This window comes from Miscanthus floridulus, chromosome 10 (assembly GCF_019320115.1).
Source record: "Miscanthus floridulus cultivar M001 chromosome 10, ASM1932011v1, whole genome shotgun sequence".
In the NCBI taxonomy this organism is placed as follows: Eukaryota; Viridiplantae; Streptophyta; class Magnoliopsida; order Poales; family Poaceae; genus Miscanthus; species Miscanthus floridulus.
The window spans coordinates 3,254,149-3,273,956 of record NC_089589.1 but is presented as its reverse complement, the minus strand read 5'-3'; the positions used below and the strand labels follow the sequence as shown (position 1 = coordinate 3,273,956).

Genomic DNA, 19,808 nt, shown 5'->3' with positions numbered 1-19,808 from the left:
CCGGCCCTGCGCCCGAAGCTGATTCGTGACTGGATTCATTGGACGCGGTTGAAGGCACCGATCCTGGAGCTGTTCGGATGGAATTTTGCGCCGGATTTTCCTCGTGTCCTGCGCCGGGAAGCTGAGTTTGATCTCTGCTATCACAAGTACTGGAATCCACCTGATTAGTGGGGTTAGTGGAATTAAACACACGGTCTGCTACTGATTCCGCCCCATGGAAAGGTAGAGGAACAAGGTCTGATGGTAGAAGGGCAATCTCGGCACGGAGACGAGCCCCAGCATTGGCGTGTAACTCAGCGAACGGAAAGACAGTCTCATCGAAGACTACATCACGAGAAATAAAAACACGGCCAGAACTAATATCTAGACACTTGAAACCTTTATGAAGAGTGCTATACCCAAGAAAGGCACATCGTTTGGAGCGGAATTCGAGTTTGTGCTTGTTGTAGGGACGTAAATTAGGCCAGCAAGCGCAACCAAATATCCGAAGGGATGAATAATTAGGAGCCTGTTTAAACAGGCGTTCTAAAGGTGTGCCATGCTGAAGAGCAGTGCACGGCATACGATTAATGAGAAAGACGGCCGCTGTAAATGCCTCATCCCAGAATTTTAGGGGCATGGATGCATAGGCAAGGAGCGAGAGTCCAACCTCAACAATGTGGCGGTGTTTGCGCTCAACAATTCCATTTTGCTGGTGCGCATGGGGACAGGAGACGTGATGGATGATACCGGCTTTATCAAAGAAACTATGTAATCTCTGATACTCCCCGCCCCAATCGGTTTGCATGGTGAGAATTTTACGATCAAACTGTCTCTCTACCATGGTCTGAAATTCATGAAATTTCTGAAACACCTCAGATTTATATTTAATGAAATAGATCCAAGTAAACTTGCTGAAATCGTCGACAAAACTAACATAATATTTGTTTCTTCCAACAGAATCTATAGCAGGCCCCCACACATCAGAATGAACAAGTTCTAAGGGAAATTTTGAGGAACTAAGGGATCTATCATAAGGTAGCTGGTGGCTCTTTGCCTTCTGACAGGCATCACAAATGGATTCTTTATTCGACTCAAACGAGCAAGGAAGCTTATTACTGCTAACAATTTTTGAAACAACTGGAAACGAAGGGTGGCCCAGACGATTATGCCATCTAGACAAGGACGGCTTTACTACTCCAAACGCCTGCTTTATTGATCGATCTGAAGGAAGCGGATAGAGCCCCCGATGGCATCGCCCTCTAAGGATGGTGTTCTTCGTGGCCTAATCCTTGATAAGAAAGTAATCAGGATGAAATTCTAGAAAAACAGAGTTGTCTTTGGTAAGACGATGAACAGAAGCAAGATTTTTCTTGGCTTTTGGGACATGAAGAACATTATTTAGATGTAGATTGCGGAATTGAGTTGGAACAGTAGTATGACCAATGTGTTTAATTTCCATACCTGAACCACTGGCTGTGTGGATCTGATCGTTGCCCTGGTACTTCTCGCGGAAGGACAGCTTCTCTAGTTCGCTCGTCACGTGATCTGTGGCGCCTGAATCAGTGTACCAGTTGGTGTCGATGTTGTAGGAGTTCATCGCCGCAGCCACATGACGTTCTTCAGGGACATAATTTTCGTCGAAGCGATGCCAGCATTTGGTCGCAGTATGCCCCTTCTTAAAGCACACCTGGCAGAGGGGGCGATCATCCACGGTTCCTGATGCAGGACGCTGAAACCAGCGCTGTTGGCCGCGTCCGCGCAATGACGACTCGCGCGAAGAGTCGCGCGATGGGCCATGCCCACGCGAGCCGTGTCCTCGGCCCACGCGATCAGAGTTGCCGCGACCCCCGTTGTAGTTAGATCGGCCACCACCGCTCCTGTTGGCAGCGTTGGCAGAGACACTGCCATCTTGCAGATCAAGCCGAGTCTCGAAACTGAGAAGTTGGGCATACAACTCAGGGATCGAGATCTGCTCAATTCTGGCGGTAACAGATGTCACCACCGGGTTGTACTCAGCGTCCAGCCCGTTGCAGATGTGGGACGCCAAATCCTCGTCGTCCATTGGCTTGCCCGCCGCCGCCATCTCATCTGCATAACCTTTCATCTTGGCGAAATATTCAGCGATTGACAGGTTACCTTTCCTGGTTGTAGTCAGTGCGAATCGCACGTTCATTGTTCTGGCACGAGTTTGGGCAGAGAACATGCGCTCCACCGTACTCCATGCCTGTGCCGCCATCTCTGCGGCGACGATCTGCGCCTGAACCTCCTTGCCGACGGAGGAGAGGATCAGCCCTAGGACCTGCTGATCCCGGGCGAACCACTCTTCAAACACCGGATTCGGCGCTTTGACGGTCGTGCCGTCGCTCTTCTTCTCTTCAACTTCTGCCGCTGGAGCTTGGGACTTGCCCGTGATGTGGCTCTCCATGCGTGCGCCGCGTACGGCCGCTAGAACCTGCGCCCTCCATAGCGCATGGTTGATCTTGTTCAACTTCTCGGTGATCTGATAACCGAGGAACGGATTTGGAACGCTTGAACTCGTCGCCATTGGAAACCTAGGCTCTGATTACCATGTGAAAGTTCAGAGGCGCCTTTGGTGGTGAAACGTCGGAGCCCTGTCTTGGGTCGACGGCTACGTGTTAATTTCTATCACCGAACAGCCAGGTGACGGTGGCTTTACATAGGGCGTGCACCTCCTTGATTGTAGGTTGCAGTTACCATATTTGTTACAATGATTACTATATTTGTTACACCAAATATTCTCTATTCTATTCTAGATGATTCTACCACAACCGTACATATCAAGGAGATTACGCACAAGGATAGTTACAAATATATATATCTTTAACAAGCACTTTTTAGAACTAAACACAGCCTAAAACGAAATATTGACAAATAGACACATGCATGTGGTGGCATCAAAATTGCAGCTTTCTGAACATGAACGCGACAATTGCTAGTTTCCAAGTTGCTTGGGCGTACGCGTACCCTACAAGCAAGTTGATGCTGATGTAAATAATTGATGAATCCGGTGGCCTGAAACTGTCGATTAGGGCCTTGTTTAGATTAGGGTTAGGAATCGATATTTGACACTGTAGTACTTTCGTTTGTATTTGACAATTATTGTCCAATCATGACCTAACTAGGCTTAAAAGATTCGTCTCGTAATTTACAATCAAACTATGTAATTAGTTATTTTTTTATCTACATTTAATACTCCATGTATGTGTCCAAAGATTTAATGTGATGAAGAGAGAGTGAAAAAACTTACCATCTAAACAAGGCCTAGGCAGCGCACAGCCTAGGAGTGTCTGTTATCGAACAATACAAAGAGGTCCCAATCATGTCAGCAGTGTTCTGGCCCAGCTGCCTGCCGTGCTCCGTGCTCGTGGTCGTGGAGCTCGTGGTGCCCGACTGCCCGACTGCCCGGTGCCCGGAGCTCGTGGAGCGCGCACGCACGGGGAAAGGACAAGCATCGACTTGCTTGATTGGTTGCATCTTGCACGCCACTGCTTGGAGCCACAGGGGAGTAGCAAATTATTCGTCTCGGATGCCACCGTAGCGTCTCCATCGGCGGAAACTCGTCGTCCGCCGGCGTGGGCACGGCAGGAGCCAGCAGGTCAATGCGTGCGGCCTGACCATGCCGGGCACTGTCCACAGCAGTATGCAAGCCTGCACGTGGAACGCCTCCGAATATGGAAACTAAACAAGAAAACTAATTTAGAAAAAATATTTACCCCGCAGAAGAGAGACTTAGATTGTATTTACTCTGGTACAATAGAGCAATTTGATAAAGAGGCGCTACGTAGAGTTTTTATAATAAAAAATGAGCTGAATTAGTAGCATGTTTAGAGATAATCATTTAGACCAATATCATTGTATCAACTTCTTGTTCTTCTAAAACTAATTAGCAAATGTATCCATGAATTACAAAGGAACATAATACGTCTTTAAATAAAACTCGATAGTATCATTGGACGTGAGTTATTTTAGCTCATATAAGCATAGGTCGTGTGTCCGGATCACATACGAAACACAAAGAGCATGAGAGCATTTTGGTAAGTAAAAGATGAATAGAAGAATCACTTTGGTTTTTAATATTATATTATTATCAGTGATACGCATTAAGCATTAATTGGTGTATATAAGATCAGGTAATTACAGCGACCTTAGTCTCTTCACAAAGTTTATTTCACCATGCTCCTATGCGAGCACCTTTAGGAGTATAACACAACGGAGCTCAACACGAAGTATATTCAAAAGGGGTTAACTTCCTTCAAAGAGTTCGGCAAAATAACTCCTAGTCAATGGGAGGAGCTCGTGGCTCAGAAGACTTCACCGGAGGCATTGGAGCTCAGTGCCCGTAACACCGAGGTGGCGAAGAGGAACAAACGCCACCATCTTGTGCAGTGTGCCCTAATCGAATTCTAAATTAATCTACGCCAGGCCTTATTCCAAGGTCCAAGAACAAGTGGATCAATTTTTATTGTGGCTCAAGTTTTGAGCTCCGATCTTCTTTATTTGTAAATTAAATTATGTATGCCTGGCGCATCACGATGCAACAAATTATCAAGTCTTCGTCAACAAAACCTACTCTGTCATTATCTATAATATCGGCCAAGTGGGCATGTGCACATTATTTCTGACTAGGCATCACATGCTGGCCACATGATTAGATTCCCCAACAAAACACCAGAAAGGGCGCATCTTACTGTTGTATACGTTGGGGAACCTGGCTGAATTCCATCATGCGAGCGTTTTTAGTTGGCACGCCCGTAAGCTGCTGTCACAGTTTTTGTGCGATCCATTACGGCCCATTCAAGTTTGACGGCTCAAACTTCCAGGGTACGAACAGACTCGAACAAAGAAATTAAACTACTCATCATTGATGATCGGTCTCGTTGCAAGCTGGTATTGCTGGATATCATCTTTGCACATAAGAGCTACTCCGTACTTGGCATGGTTGAAGTGATTTTTATTGGAAGATTCTTCTATTTATTTCTTTCCAAACATTGCACCAGAGGTATATGATGATTCCATCTCCCGCCAACAGCGGCCGAGTCCGAAGGCGCGACGGGCAGGTTCCAGGGCCATAAAACGCAAGCCCCCGGCGCGGCGAGAGGCACAAACACACGACAAATCCAGCACTGTCGAGGCATATTAAAACGAAATATTGACAAATAGACACATGCATGTGGTGGCATCAAAATTGCAGCTTTCTGAACATGAACGCGACAATTGCTAGTTTCCAAGTTGCTTGGGCGTACGCGTACCCTACAAGCAAGCTGATGCTGATGTGAATAGTTGATGAATCCGGTGGCCTGAAACTGTCGATTAGGCAGCGCACAGCCTAGGAGTGTCTGTTATCGAACAATACAAAGAGGTCCCAATCATGTCAGCAGTGTTCTGGCCCAGCTGCCTGCCGTGCTCCGTGCTCGTGGTGCCCGACTGCCCGGTGCCCCCTTCCCTGCCCGAGCGCGCACGCACGGGGAAAGGACAAGCATCAAGCAGGCACTGGCCGAGCTGCCGGTGGCCGGTGCCGGGTGGGACCGGGGCGGCGGGCGATCGGATGAATCCGATCGAGATCATATCAGAGCAAGAGAAAATGCATGCATCGACTTGCTTGATTGGTTGCATCTTGCACGCCACTGCTTGGAGCCACAGGGGAGTAGCAAACTATTCGTCTCGGATGCCACCGTAGCGTCTCCATCGGCGGAAACTCTCGCCTGCCGGCGTGGGCACGGCAGGAGCCAGCAGGTCAATGCGTGCGGCCTGACCATGCCGGGCACTGTCCACAGTAGTATGCAAGCCTGCACGTGGAACGCCTCCGAATATGGAAACTAAACAAGAAAACTAATTTAGAAAAAAAATATTTACCCCGCAGAAGAGAGACTTAGATTGTATTTACTCTGGTACAATAGAGCAATTTGATAAAGAGGCGCTAGGTAGAGTTTTTATAATAAAAAATGAGCTGAATTAGTAGCATGTTTAGAGATAATCATTTAGACCAATATCGTTGTATCAACTTCTTGTTCTTCTAAAACTAATTAGCAAATGTATCCATGAATTACAAAGGAACATAATACGTCTTTAAATAAAACTCGATAGTATCATTGGACGTGAGTTATTTTAGCTCATATAAGCATAGGTCATGTGTCCGGAACACGAGGAGCATGAGAGCATTTTAGTAAGTAAAAGATGAATAGAAGAATCACTTTGGTTTTTAATATTATATTATTATCATTGATACGCATTAAGCATTACATTAAGCATTAATTCGTGTATATAAGATCAGGTAATTACAGCGACCTTAGCCTCTTCACAAAGTTTATTTCACCATGCTCCTATGCGAGCACCTTTAGGAGTATAACATAACGGAACAAGTATATACATAATATTAGGAGGAAGCTCATTCATTTAGGTTTGAGTTCTCGACTTCATGTTGAAACTTGAATGCAGCACTCCACCCGGCAGCGAGAGCATGCAGCGGCAACGGCGACGGCACAGCAACCCGACAGTGGCCAGTGCGCGCAACCCGTTCGACGGTAGGTCATCGCCGAAAGCAGCGGCCTTCATTGTTGCTTTGACATCCAACAAAGAAAAGCGTGTGCAATCTTGGCTCGCTGGTCTCCATGCACGGTACGTGCATTGCATCACAACTCCGCGGCAGCTTCCCGGAAGGTTCCTCTTTGCTTGTTGCCGGGTAATTTACTTTAGCCGTCCACATCTGCTTTTGCTTGTACGGAGTAGAGACGACTGCACCTTGCTTTAGCAGTTGCTGCCCTCTCTTACTTCAGAACCTAGAAGTGCAGAAGCAGAACCCTGCCCTCGACTCGAGGTCAGGAGATAAGTTGATGCGCCTGCGTTGCTGTACACACAAGCAACGGCAACACATCTTTGCTCCAGGTATTTTGCTCTACTACTCTGCCACCTCTTCGATCATTCAGTCGTCGTCCACCCTATATATTTCCTTGTACTCCTTCGCCTGCCATATATACTTTCTGCTTGCACCTGTAATTTCTTGGGTAAATAACATGAGCTTTCTTCTAACTGGTCTCAGCTAGGTACTGAACTGAAGGCCGAACACTCCCTAGACCCTAGTCATAGATCATGGCAACTACAAGGATGCTGTCCTATTGATTCTTCTCTACTTGTGGTATGTTCATCTTACCCTGGTTCACTGGTTTTCATGTTTCTTATCTCTATTCGACCGACTTAAGGGAGGAGGCTACCTTCCTTGGCTTAGGGGCACTAAAACTTGATCTGCTCTGAGGGCTCTTGTTTTGACACAACCTCTGGGTTTTCTCAAGCTTCTCAGGTTCTGCCAAGTGTACATGATATACACCATGTTCGCTTGATCGTATCAGCCATGATACAGTGTTTTTCTCTCACAACAAAACATCATCAGCCGGCTTATAAGCCACAGAAACGATCAAGCGAACAGGGTGATACATTCATCTCTACTTTGTCGGGTAATTTAGAATTATATATAGATGTAATTTATGGGTTTTAAATTATTTTTCATAATAATAGATGTTTTAATTTAGTTGTAGATTTAAGGGGAAATTTTAGTTTCTCTAATAATGACATAAGTGGATTTTTTTTTGAAGTGTCACCGGGGGAACAATCCCCACTTGAATAATTTTGATATATTGTCAACAGCCTCGTTTCTGGGGAATGAGGCAAAACCCTTTTGTCCGGTTAATTATCGAAAACCGGACTAAAGCCATACAACGGCCCTAGCACAAGGGCGAGGTTGTGGCATATCCACTAATAAGGAAAATAAAACAACAACAACAACAACAACAACAACAACAACAACAATAACAACAACAACAACAACAACAACAACAACAACAACAACAACAACAACAACAACAACAAATGCCCCTGCCTAGGGAACGGTGGCACAAACACAAAAATACCAGGAAGAAGAGAAAAGCAACACCACCATTACCATCAAGGCACATGAGCTCTTAGGCGATGCCTCAGCGAGGTAAATGAATTCAAAACATAATCATCATCGGCCAAGCAGGAGCTTAGCAAGGCTTTTCGCCCAAGTCTTGTGCCGAGAAGAACTACACATTGACCTGGCTGACCGAGGAGAGAAGGCCGCAAGGGGTTCCTTAGCGACGACTTCAAGAAGGAAATCCACTCGAGGGCGATCGTCATCGTTGGTCCAGCGTAGAGCTGGGCTGGCTAGAACCCCGACACGCATGGTATACTGGGGGCGGGGGCACCGGCCGCCGCCACATGGGGAAGGCAATATCGGGGCTCGCGGACACAACCGCGGCAGGTCATGGTGCGATGCGCATGGGGAGTGGCGTCGGCCGCCGCAACATGGGGACGACGGATCCGGGCCCGGGGCGTCGGCACGTGGTGCGCCACGCTGGGGGATCAGTGGCGCCGGCCGCCGCCACACAAGGATAGCAGATCCATTTCTGGGAAGTCCAGAAAGGGGGCTTGGGGACATGACCGCGTCGACTCACGGTGCGCCGCAGGAGGGAGGGGTGCCACTGGCCACACGAGGGTGGAGTATCCAGGCCCGAGAAGCCTAGAAGAGGGGGGGCTTAGTATTGTGACCGTGGTGGATCATGATGCGCCACGCTGAGGTTAGTGGCGTCGGCCGCCGCCACACGGGGATGGCAGACCGTGACTGGGAAGCTCAGAAGGGGGGCTTAGGGACGTGACCGCGTCGGCTCACGGTGCGCCGTGCTGGAGGAGGTGCGTCGGGCACCACACGTGGACGACAGATCCAGGCCTAGGAAGCCTAGAATGGGGCTCAGTGACGCGACCGCGGGGGGGTCACGGTGCGCCACGTTGGGGGTAGAGGCGCCGGCCATCGCCACACGAGGACGACAGATCCAGGCCCAGGGCATTGGGTCGCGATGCACCACGTTGGAGGGAGGGCCGCCACCAGCCGCCGCCAAACGGAGATTCTGTTGAGAGAAATGATTGCTAAAAAGAAGAAGATATCTCAAGAAAACAAATTATGGGGAGAATGTTGGAATTAATTTATTTTCTTGAGATGAGAAAAAAATAAATTGATTAGTGGACGCTATACACTGGTTGATCCTTGAAGTTTCTAACAAAGTCCGAAGAAGTGAAACTAGACGCAAGTTTGAGTTGAAAAGATGCAAGTCAAAAGCAAATTGAGTTTTGCTAGTTAAGAGGTGCTTGATACTACTAAAAGCTACTGGATTGTTCATGCACCATGAAATGTGATAGCCTTGAGGCGTGTATGTGTGTGAGAGAAGAGATAATGAAGATATTAGTTTGAAGAATAACACATCCCACTGATTTTGCCGTATTCATCTTACCCTGGTTCACTGGTTTTCATGTTTCTTATTTCTATTCGACCGACTCAAGGGAGGAGGCTACCTTCCTTGGTTTAGGGGCACTAAAACTTGATCTGCTCTGAAGGCTCTTGTTTTGACACAACCTCTGGGTTTTCTCAAGCTTCTCAGGTTCTGCCAAGTGTACATGATATACATTCATCTCTGCTTTACTGGCTAATTTAGAATTATATATAGATGTAATTTATGGGTTTTAAATTATTTTTCATAGTAATAGATGTTTTAATTTAGTTGTAGATTTAAGGGGAAATTTTAGTTTCTCTAATAATGACATAAGAGGATTTTTTTTGAAGTGTCACCGGGGGAACAATCCCCACTTGAATAGTTTTGATATATTGTCAACAGCCTCATTTCTGGGAACGAGGCAGAACCCTTTCATCCGGTTAATTATCGAAAACCGGACTAAAACCATATAACGACCCTAGCACAAGGGCGAGGTTGTGGCATATCCACTAATAAGGAAAATAAACAACAACAAATGCCCCTGGCCTAGTGAACAGTGCACAAACACAAAAATACCAGGAAGAAGAGAAAAGCAACACCACCATTACCACCAAGGCACATGAGCTCTTAGGCGATGCCTCAGCGAGGTAAATGAATTCAAAACGTAATCATCATCGGCCAAGCAGGAGCTTAGCAAGGCTTTCGCCCAAGTCTTCTGCCGAGGAGAACTACACATTGACCTGGCTGACCGAGGAGAGAAGGCCGCAAGAGGTTCCTTAGCGAGGACTTCAAGAAAGAAATCCACTCGAGGGCGATCGTCGTCGTTGGTCCAGCGTAGAACTGGGCTGGCCAGAACCCCGACACGCATGGTACGGGGGGGTGCACTGGGGGCGGGGGAAGGCAATATGGGAAAGGCAATATCGGGGCTCGCGGACACAACCACGGCAGGTCATGGTGCACTAGGCAGGGGGAATGGCATCGGCCGCCGCAACATGGGTACGACAGATCCGAGCCCGGGGCGTCGGCACGTGGTGCGCCGCGCTGGGGGATCAATGGAGCCGGCCGCCACCACACAGGGACAGCAGATCCATTTATGGGAAGTCCAGAAAGGGGGCTCGGGGACATGACCGCGTCGACTCACGGAGCGCCGCGGGAGGGAGGGGTGCCGGTGGCCTCACGAGGGTGGAGTATCCAGGCCCGAGAAGCCTAGAAGAGGGGGGCTTAGTATGGTGACCGTGGTGGGTCACGATGCGCCACGCTGGGGTTAGTGGCGCCGACCGCCGCCACACAGGGATGGCGGACCGTGACCATGAAGCTCAGAAGGGGGGCTCAAGGACGTGACCGTGTCAGCTCACGGTGCGCCACGCTAGAGGAGGTGCATCGGCCGCCACTCGTGGACGGCAGATCCAGGCCCAGGAAGCCTAGAAAGGGGCTCAGTGACGCGACCGCTGGGGGTCACGGTCCGCCACGCTGGGGGTAGAGGCGCCGGCCATCGCCACACGAGGACAACAGATCCAGGCCCAGGGCGTTGGGTCGCGATGCACCACGTTGGAGGGAGGGCCGCCACCAGCCGCCGCCACATGGGGATTCTGTTGAGAGAAATGATTGCTAAAAAGAAGAAGATATCTCAAGAAAACAAATTAAGGGGAGAATGTTGTAATTAATTTATTTTCTTGAGATGAGAAAAAAAATAAATTGATTAGTGGATGCTATACACTGGTTGATCCTTGAAGTTTCTAACAAAGTCTGAAGAAGTGAAACTAGACGCAAGTATGAGTTGAAAAGATGCAAGTCAAAAGCAAATTGAGTTTTGCTAGTTAAGAGGTGCTTGATACTACTAAAAACTACTGGATTGTTCATGCACCATGAAATGTGATAGCCTTGAGCTGTGTATGTGTGTGAGAGAAGAGATAATGAAGATATTAGTTTGAAGAATAACACGTCCCACTGATTTTGTTGTATTCAATTCCTAACACAAATGCCTGTATTTACCCATCCTTGACAAATTGACAAGGTTTGAAAGCATAACATTTTGTTCGATATTTTGATTTGTTCCAAAACGGAGGGGTAAAATCTAATTTCTCCTTTCAGTTGTGTGGGTCCTCTACATTATTGTGACTATGGTCCATGTGGGTCCTCGAGCCCATTTGTCCATATAGATCTCTCCATGATTCCATCCATCATGCTTATCTCCTTGTTACGACTGGCCATGGTCGGCAGCAGTTGATAGCTTACCTTCACAAGGAAGCTGCCACAACTCACAATTAAGCAGAGGCAACCCCGAAAGCTTTGGTGTGTATACATAGCAAAGGCAGCGGATCCTTGAGCTCCAGGTATGTGTAGCATCCCATTTTATTTTGTTTCTTGCTCCGTGCACATCCATTCATTTCATCTCTGATACCTGCCTTAAGCTTTCTGCGCTACTCCTTGTGTCTTTGTTTCTAGCAGTTGATTAGTTCGCTACGAAGCATCACAAGCCAGCAGAAGATCCCAAGTACTCTGATCACTGGCCGTCAAGATCTAGGCTCCATCCCGCACTGTGCAACACAAATTCGGAGGTCTGGTACTCTGGTGCGCACATTGCAGAGGAGAAAAAGGAAGACCACATTTGGAGATGGCATAGCAACAGCAGCAAATCCCTTAGCTCCAGGTATTTAGTTTATTTCTGATAAATAATATACATCCTAATTGATTTTCATGCTTGCTCTAGTCAAGAATTTGTTTATTTCGTCTCTGATGCCTGTACTTTTTCCAGCACATAAATCTGTATACTAAAGGTACTTAATACTGGACCACTCATCAGTCATAGATCATAATCTGGGCAAAGGACTGCTATTTATTTGTCAGTTCTAGAGGCAGTGGTATGTTAATGTTGGCATCATTGAATAGTTCATGTTCATGTACTTTGTATCTTGTACTCTCCTATATCCTGCTCTCTAATTTTCGAACATAGATGACACTTCTTATGTCGAGCTCACTGTTATGTTAGAAGGAATTCTACATTGTTTGTAAAGGAGCACTTCAGCAACACGAAGACTGAAAGGTGGGATGCGTACTTGAGCACCTGTTTACCCAGGTAAGATATCAAATATACCGGCTACTATTTTGTACACTTCTATCAGATTATTATTTGAATAAAATCTTCTCTGACATTGGTGTTGGTACTGTTCATGCAATAATGCAGCAGAAAAAACTAATACTCACATCAAAGCACAATAGGAATGATGTAGTTTCATCATGCATGTGGAGCCATATTTGGTACAGCTCATTTTTGAATTCTGGCCTCATGTTTGGCTGCTCACTGCGAATTCATTTTTGCAGGAAATTAATATCTGGCACAGGAGAATCTATAAGAAAAATGACCGGGGTAGAAGCTGCTGCCATATCTGCTTTAGTATCTGGAACCTTGAAGGTTGTGGGCAACAAATTAGCTCCACTACTAATCAAAGAGTACAGCTCTATAGTGGGTGTCAAGGAAGATCTCCAGGAGCTCCATGATCTTGTTGAGGGGATCAACTTTTGGCTGGAAAAAACAGCAGAAAATTCTATTGGAAGTACACAATCATTTGCTTGGCTGAAAAAGTTGAAAGATATTTCTTATGATGTTGATGATGTTGTTGATGAGTTCCAGCTAAAGGCTGAAAAACATGACTCCAATGGTGACAGTGGTATTGTGTCCAAATACCTGTGCACAATACCAAAATCATTTGTTTTTCAATGCAACTCAGCCAACAAGATCAAGGCAATCAAGAAGAGATTTGCTGCAATCGTGAAGCAAAGAACTGACTACCTAGCAATAACAAATAGTGTGGATCCTCCTGTTCGACTTACGAACATGAGAACAAAGGATGTGACATCATTGCCTAATGTTGACGAGGCATTAGTAGTTGGAAGAGATAAAGATAAGCAGGAGATAATATCCATGCTTGAAGAGAATGATGATCAACAGAAAATTAAGATAGTTTCGGTCATCGGGCTTGGTGGGTCAGGGAAGACTACCTTGGCTAAACTGGTTTTCAATGATGGTAGCATTATAGAGAGGCATTTATTTGAAGTTAGACTATGGGTTCATGTGTCAAAAGAATTTGTTGTCAATGATCTCATCAAAAAATTGTTTGAAGCTTTTTCTGACAATAATCCAGGAACCCATACCTTGCCTTATATGAACCAAACTATCTCGGACAAGTTGAAGGGCAAAAGGTTTCTTCTTGTATTGGATGATGTTTGGACCAACTCACGAGATGAGTGGGAAGAATTCATGGTATGTCTAAAGGTTGGCGCACCTAAAAGCAGGATTTTACTTACTACTCGGAACAGAGAAGTTGCGGTAATAGTGGGGTCCACCAACCAATTTTACTTACCATTCTTGTCTCCAGATGACAGCTGGAAACTATTCCAACAAAGCTTCGTAACACCTCCTACTGGTTGGGATTTTGAAGAGGTTGGGAAAGCGATTGTGGACAAATGTGGTGGGGTGCCACTAGCAATTAAAGTACTTGCAGGTGCTCTCCATGGGAAGGAGCGGATAGAAGAGTGGCAGGATGTGAGAGAGAGAAATTTATTGAATGTTGATGGTAAAGAAGATAGAGTAGCTGCATGCTTAAGGTTAAGCTATTCCCATCTGCCATTTAATCTCAAGCAGTGTTTTAAAATATGTTCATTGTTTCCTAAAGGTCATAGGATTGATAAAGAACAATTGATTGACCTATGGATTGCTCATGATATGATCGCTGTTGAGGATGGTGTTGATTGCTTGGACTTGGAGCATGTTGGCCACAACCACTTTGAGTCTCTTCTGCAAGTGTATTTCCTACAAAACGTCTACGAAAGAGATGGGAGAGTGACATGTGGGATGCATGATTTGGTTCATGATCTTGCCTTGTCCATCTTGGGTGATGAAATTTCACTTGACATGCCAAACGAGGCAAGCAGCAGTACCACAAAGAGCTATAGATATTTTTCTTTGATTAAACGGACAAAACATATGGCACCTAAATTTTTTTTTAGAAAAGCACGTGCTGTATATATGCCTAAGTGTAAACCTTACATATATGCCATGGCATTGAAGCATGCAAAGCACTTGCGCAGTGTTACGGTGGGATATCTCAATGCAGAAGGAGCTAACACCATATCTCAAGTTAAGTATCTGAAATATCTTGCCATGTCATTACGACATTGTGAAAACGCTTCCTAAGGGTATCTCAGATGTTTGGAGCCTGCAAGCACTTCATGTAACACGCAGCTATTCACTTATCAAGATACCGGAATCCATTGGTAAGCTGAAAAAGTTAAGAACATTAAACTTGTCGGGCTGTATAAAGCTAAAGAGTTTGCCAGATTCTATTGGCGATTGTCATATGATTTCAAGTATTGATCTTTGCAGTTGCAGTAAGCTTACAGTGTTGCCAGACTCTATTGGTAAGTTGCAGAAGTTAAGAACATTGAACCTATCACGGTGTAGAGAGCTGAAATGCTTGCCAGATTCCATTGGCAGAAACAAAATGCTAAGATTGTTGAGACTAAGTTACAGCAAAGTTGAGAGGCTACCATCAAGTATGACAAAACTGGAAAATCTGGAGTGTTTGGACCTTCAGGGTTGTCGTGAGCTAGTAGAGCTGCCTGAAGGCATCGGCAACTTGGATAAGCTTCAAGTTTTGAACCTAAATGATTGTGAAAAATTGGGAGGAATGCCTGTAGGCATTGGACAGCTCAGTCGACTACAAAAATTGAGACTACGTTTCACCAAAATTGTGAGGCTTCCATTAATTATCACAACACTGAGAAATCTGGAGTGTTTAGACCTTCAGGGTTGTAGTGAGCTGGTAGAGCTGCCTGAAGGCATCGGCAACTTGGAGAAGCTTCAAGTTTTTAACCTAAAAGGTTGCTATAAATTGGCAGGAATGCCTGTTGGCATTGGACAGCTCAGTCGACTACAAATGTTGGGCTTGTTTGTTGTTGGTAAGGGAGAAAAGTTTGCAGGAATATCAGAGCTTGCAAATGTATCTAGGATTGATGAGGAACTAACAATCAGAGGTATTTCACATGTGATGGACCCGAACGATGCACACGTGGTATGCTTGAAACATAAGACAAACTTACAGAGGTTGGGCCTACATTGGATGTCGAATAAAATGGAAGAGGTAAACACTGAGTTGCAGCAAAATGTGCTTGATGGCCTAGAACCACCACCTGGTATTAGAAGGCTGGACATTCGTGGGTATTCATGTAGGCAATATGCAGGGTGGATGCAGAGTCAAGTTGGTGGTGGAGTACAGGGCCCTGCTCCCTTCCCATTTTTGAGGGTGATGAAGCTATGTGATTTCCCGAACTTGAAGAATCTACATGGGCTTGTGGAGCTGCCTTGTTTGGAGTTGCTTGAGCTGAAACAGATGTCTTCTCTTGAGAGCATAAGTGGAGGCCCATTTCCTTCGCTGGTGAAGTTGAAGATGGAGTATCTGCCTTGTCTGGGAGAGGTGTGGATGGTACCAGAGACGACCATGCCCGATGTTGAAGATGGGGGAGGCTGCTACAATTTAACACCTCACTTGGGACATGTCCGAGTTGGTAGCTGCTTATCAGTGTTAGAGATCAATCGTTGTCCTAAGTTGGAGGTGATGCCGCACCTTCCTCCGTCGCTGCAGCGCTTGAGCTTGCATGGCAGTGAGCAGGTGCTGCAGTCACCAGGCCAATGCCAGGGGTCTTCTTCGTCCCCCAGTTTTAACAAACTGAAGATGCTTCAACTACGGAATGTGACAGGATTAGGATCTGGGCATGGGTGGGAGCTACTGCAGCACATGACGGCACTCGAGTCATTGGAGATTCATTTCTTCTCTGGAGTGCAAACCAAGGTGCCTGAGAGCTTGTGGAGCCTCACATCCCTCCGGTCCCTGGAAGTGAACCGCTGGTCTAATATCCGCATGCTACCCGAGTCGCTAGGGGAACTCCGGTCTCTGCAAGAGTTGACCATCAGCTTCTGCAGTAGCCTGACCGGCCTCCCCCAAACAATGGGCCAACTCTCATCCCTCCAGGAGCTCGTGATACAAAGATGCGAAGCACTTCACCAGTTGCCCGACTGCCTCGGAGAACTCTGCTCTCTACGCAAACTCAAGATTAATTATTTGAGGGGGCTGACTTGCCTTCCACAATCCATCTGCCTCCTCACCACCTCTCTTCAAGAGGTCAGAATCCACGGCTGCCCGGGCATCAAATCCTTGCCGGAGGGGATAAAGGACCTCACGGCTCTGAAGCAATTGATGATCTTCGACTGCCCTGATCTGGAGAGGCGCTGCAAGAGAGGAACAGGGGAGGACTGGCACCTCATCTCCCACATCCCTCATGTCTCCCATTCATGGTTTTGACGGATGAATGAGGTGTGGCCGTGTGGAAAGGATTTGGCCAGCGACTGCATGCTACTGCTTAATCGGGTGAGTTTGTTGTGCTATTTTTACCTGTATCTATGAGCAGTCCCCCTGTTTTCATGTGTACATTCACTAGAGAGCCAATTTCCTAATTATTATTATTTATTAAAATGTGGTTTGATTTGTGGAATACTTTGGACGAGGATGTAGTTTTGACATTTATGGATTTGCCTATTATTGCATTGCAGCCCACTGCACCTGGGAGCTGGGAGTCCTTGGTTTCAAATGATATGAATTCTCTACGCGCCTGTGTAGTGTAATGCTTCGATCTTCGTCACATAGGAGTATGGGATTTCACAGAAGAACAGACGTTTGTGTTCTGTTGTTCAGTTAACATGATGGGCCTGCTTTGTCGTCTCGTCAGTCACAGTTCTTGGCAGCCAGAAGCTGAGGTAGCGCGCAGCCAGTGAGGTGGAACTATATATATTGCGACTTGCGAGTGATGCGCGATGATGGGTTTTTCTTCTGTGGCACTGTCAGTGCGAATGTGATGGAAATATGCTGAAGCCACCTACAAATATTGCAACTTAGGAGCAAGATGGCAAATCGTATGACTGTGGTTTGGGAGTTGCATGGCCTGTCCTGATCAGAATACAGGTGTAGATGTGATGATTTGGAAATGCTTTTGTGACAGTTTGAAACCGTAAAATTTCTTGTGTTGGAGGACACTTCTGATGATGGTGTTGTGCACTGCATCTTGCTTGCTGCTATGGCCTATGGTGGAGATCGAATGCATGCTTTAATGCCAGATTGCATTACAGGCTACAGAAATCACATGAGTTGCGCCTGGGCCGGGCAGGAGGTAGTCTCCGGTTGCTTTCAGGCCGGTTCTTTCCTCTTCCCTGGTGTGTGAAACAGTCGGCAGTGCGCGCCACCCGTTGGACAAATCGCCGCGTGAAGTGGGAACTTTAACTTGGTCTGTCAGTCGCCACTGCACGTCTGCCAGAACTCCGCGACATCTTCCTCGATATTTTTGAACAGGTCATTTTCTTCTTCTTCTTTTTTATGAAGAGAATGAATTCTTGATTGCTTAATCTATTTGGGTCCTTCCATCTTAGGGGTGTTCGGTTCCCTCCTAAACTTTAATCGCTGTCCCATCGGATGTTTGACACATACACGGAATATTAAATATAGACTAATTACGAAACTAATTGTACAGCTTACAACTAATTTGCGAGACAAATCTTTTAAGCCTAATTAACCCATGATTTAACAATGCAGTGCTACAGTAACATGAGCTAATGACGGATTAATTAGGCTTAATAAATTCATATCGCGGAGTACCGACGGATTCTGTAATTTGTTTTTTTATTAGTATTCGAACACCCCATGCGACACCCTCACGCGACACCTCCTAAATTTTAGTCATCGGATCAAACACCCCCTTAATCATGGGATAATCATGGAGGCACACCTCTCTAGATCTCTGCGAAAATTCTGGCAATCCCTGCTCGGCGCGTGCACAGTGACTACTCCGTACGCACTTGGTACGCGTTTGTCTTGGCACTTGACCAAGACTTGTCAGTCAACCACTCTTGGCTGCTTCTCTTCTCCCTTGTCCCGAGAGGAGCAAAATTTCAGTGACATGAAAGCAAGATTGCTGCCGCTGCTGCCTCTATCATGGTTTTACTCCACCTGTTTTAGTTCCTTCCACCAATCTAGGCCATGTTTAGTTCCACTTCATTTTGCCAAATTTTTCAAGATTTTCCGTCACATCGAATCTTTAGACGCATGCATGAAGCATTAAATATAAATAAAAAATAAAACTAATTACACAGTTTAGACGAAATCCACGAGACGAATCTTTTAAGCCTAATTAGACTATGATTGGACACTAATTGTCAAATAACAACGAAAATGCTACGGTGCTCATTTTGCAAAAAATTTTGCATCTAAACTGGGCCCTAGTAAGTGTTTCAGATTCAAACTTGTCATTATCATTTTTTTTGGGAAAGGTCAGACTTGTCATTATCTGATCAACACATTCTTTAGCTGTCAAGATATCAGATACACATTTACCTGCAGCCTCGTTTAACCCCTTGTATTGACGCTTAAGCAAGACAGAGAGTCGGTCAATGACCTTGGCAGCTTCTGATCTTTCGACCAATCTAAGTGTTTCAGATTCAAACCTGTCATTATCTGATCAACACATTCTTTAGTTGCTGCCAAGATATCAGATACACATTTACAAATTTTTTTAATAAATAATTGCAGATCTAAATGTTGCTTTTATAAAATTGCAAAACTAGCATCATGTCGGCTATTCAAGCCGACAGGGTACCTATCGGCTACTAGATGGCCGACAACCTACGTGCCAAGCAAAAAAAAAATTAGAGCAGGATCTAGTCGACAATCAGTTAGCCGACGGAAGACCTATCGGTAATCTAGCAGCCGAAAGGTGTCCTATGCTCCTCCCTCTCCCCTATCGTTTGTGTGCGTGTATTGGGATAGGAAATGTTGGAGATGATTTTTTTCCGATCCTGTAAAGAATCATAGATTAGGAGACCGTTAGGGGTACTTCTTGGAGATGCTCTAAGATCAAACGAATGAAATCCCAGCAGGTGGGGAACCTCTCCCCTCCGGTTGACAATAAAAAAAGCTGTATTGGTCATCACTTTATAAGATTATTGGTCCTAAGGGCACTGACAATGTTACTGGAGATTCGTGGCTTCTCTGGAGTGGCAAACCGAGGTGCCTGAGAGCTTGTGGAGCCTCACATCCCTCCGCTCCTGAGGTACGGCTGGTCTAATATCCAGCATGCTACCCGAGTCGCTAGGGAAACTCCGGTCTCTACAAGAGTTGAGCATCGTAATCTGTCGTAGCCTGATCAGCCTCCCCCAATCAATGGGAAAACTCACATCCCTCCAGTTGCTCAAGATAGGATGGTGCGAAGCACTTCACCAGTTGCCCGACTGCCTCGGAGAACTCTGCTCTCTACGCAAACTCGAGATTACAGACTTGCCAGAGCTGACTTGCCTTCCACAATTCATGTGTCGTCTCACCACCTCTCTTCAAGAGCTCAGAATCGATGACTACCCGGGCATCACATCCTTGCTGCAGGGGATGAAGGGCCTCGTCGCTGAGGGCATAAAAGGGCGCACTGCTCTGACAG

At 46.1% G+C, this 19,808-nt stretch overlaps 1 non-coding gene and 1 pseudogene across 1 annotated transcript; one reads left to right on the top strand and one right to left on the bottom strand.

Annotated features, from left to right (window-relative positions):
• Positions 1 to 1,908: 1,908 nt before the first annotated feature.
• On the bottom strand, positions 1,909 to 2,047 carry LOC136490465 (small nucleolar RNA Z247). Its single transcript, XR_010767744.1, has one exon. It is a non-coding gene; the product is annotated as a small nucleolar RNA Z247 (small nucleolar RNA).
• Positions 2,048 to 6,665: 4,618 nt separating this feature from the next.
• Positions 6,666 to 18,747, top strand: LOC136486092 (putative disease resistance protein RGA1; annotated as a pseudogene).
• The last annotated feature ends 1,061 nt before the right edge of the window (positions 18,748 to 19,808 follow it).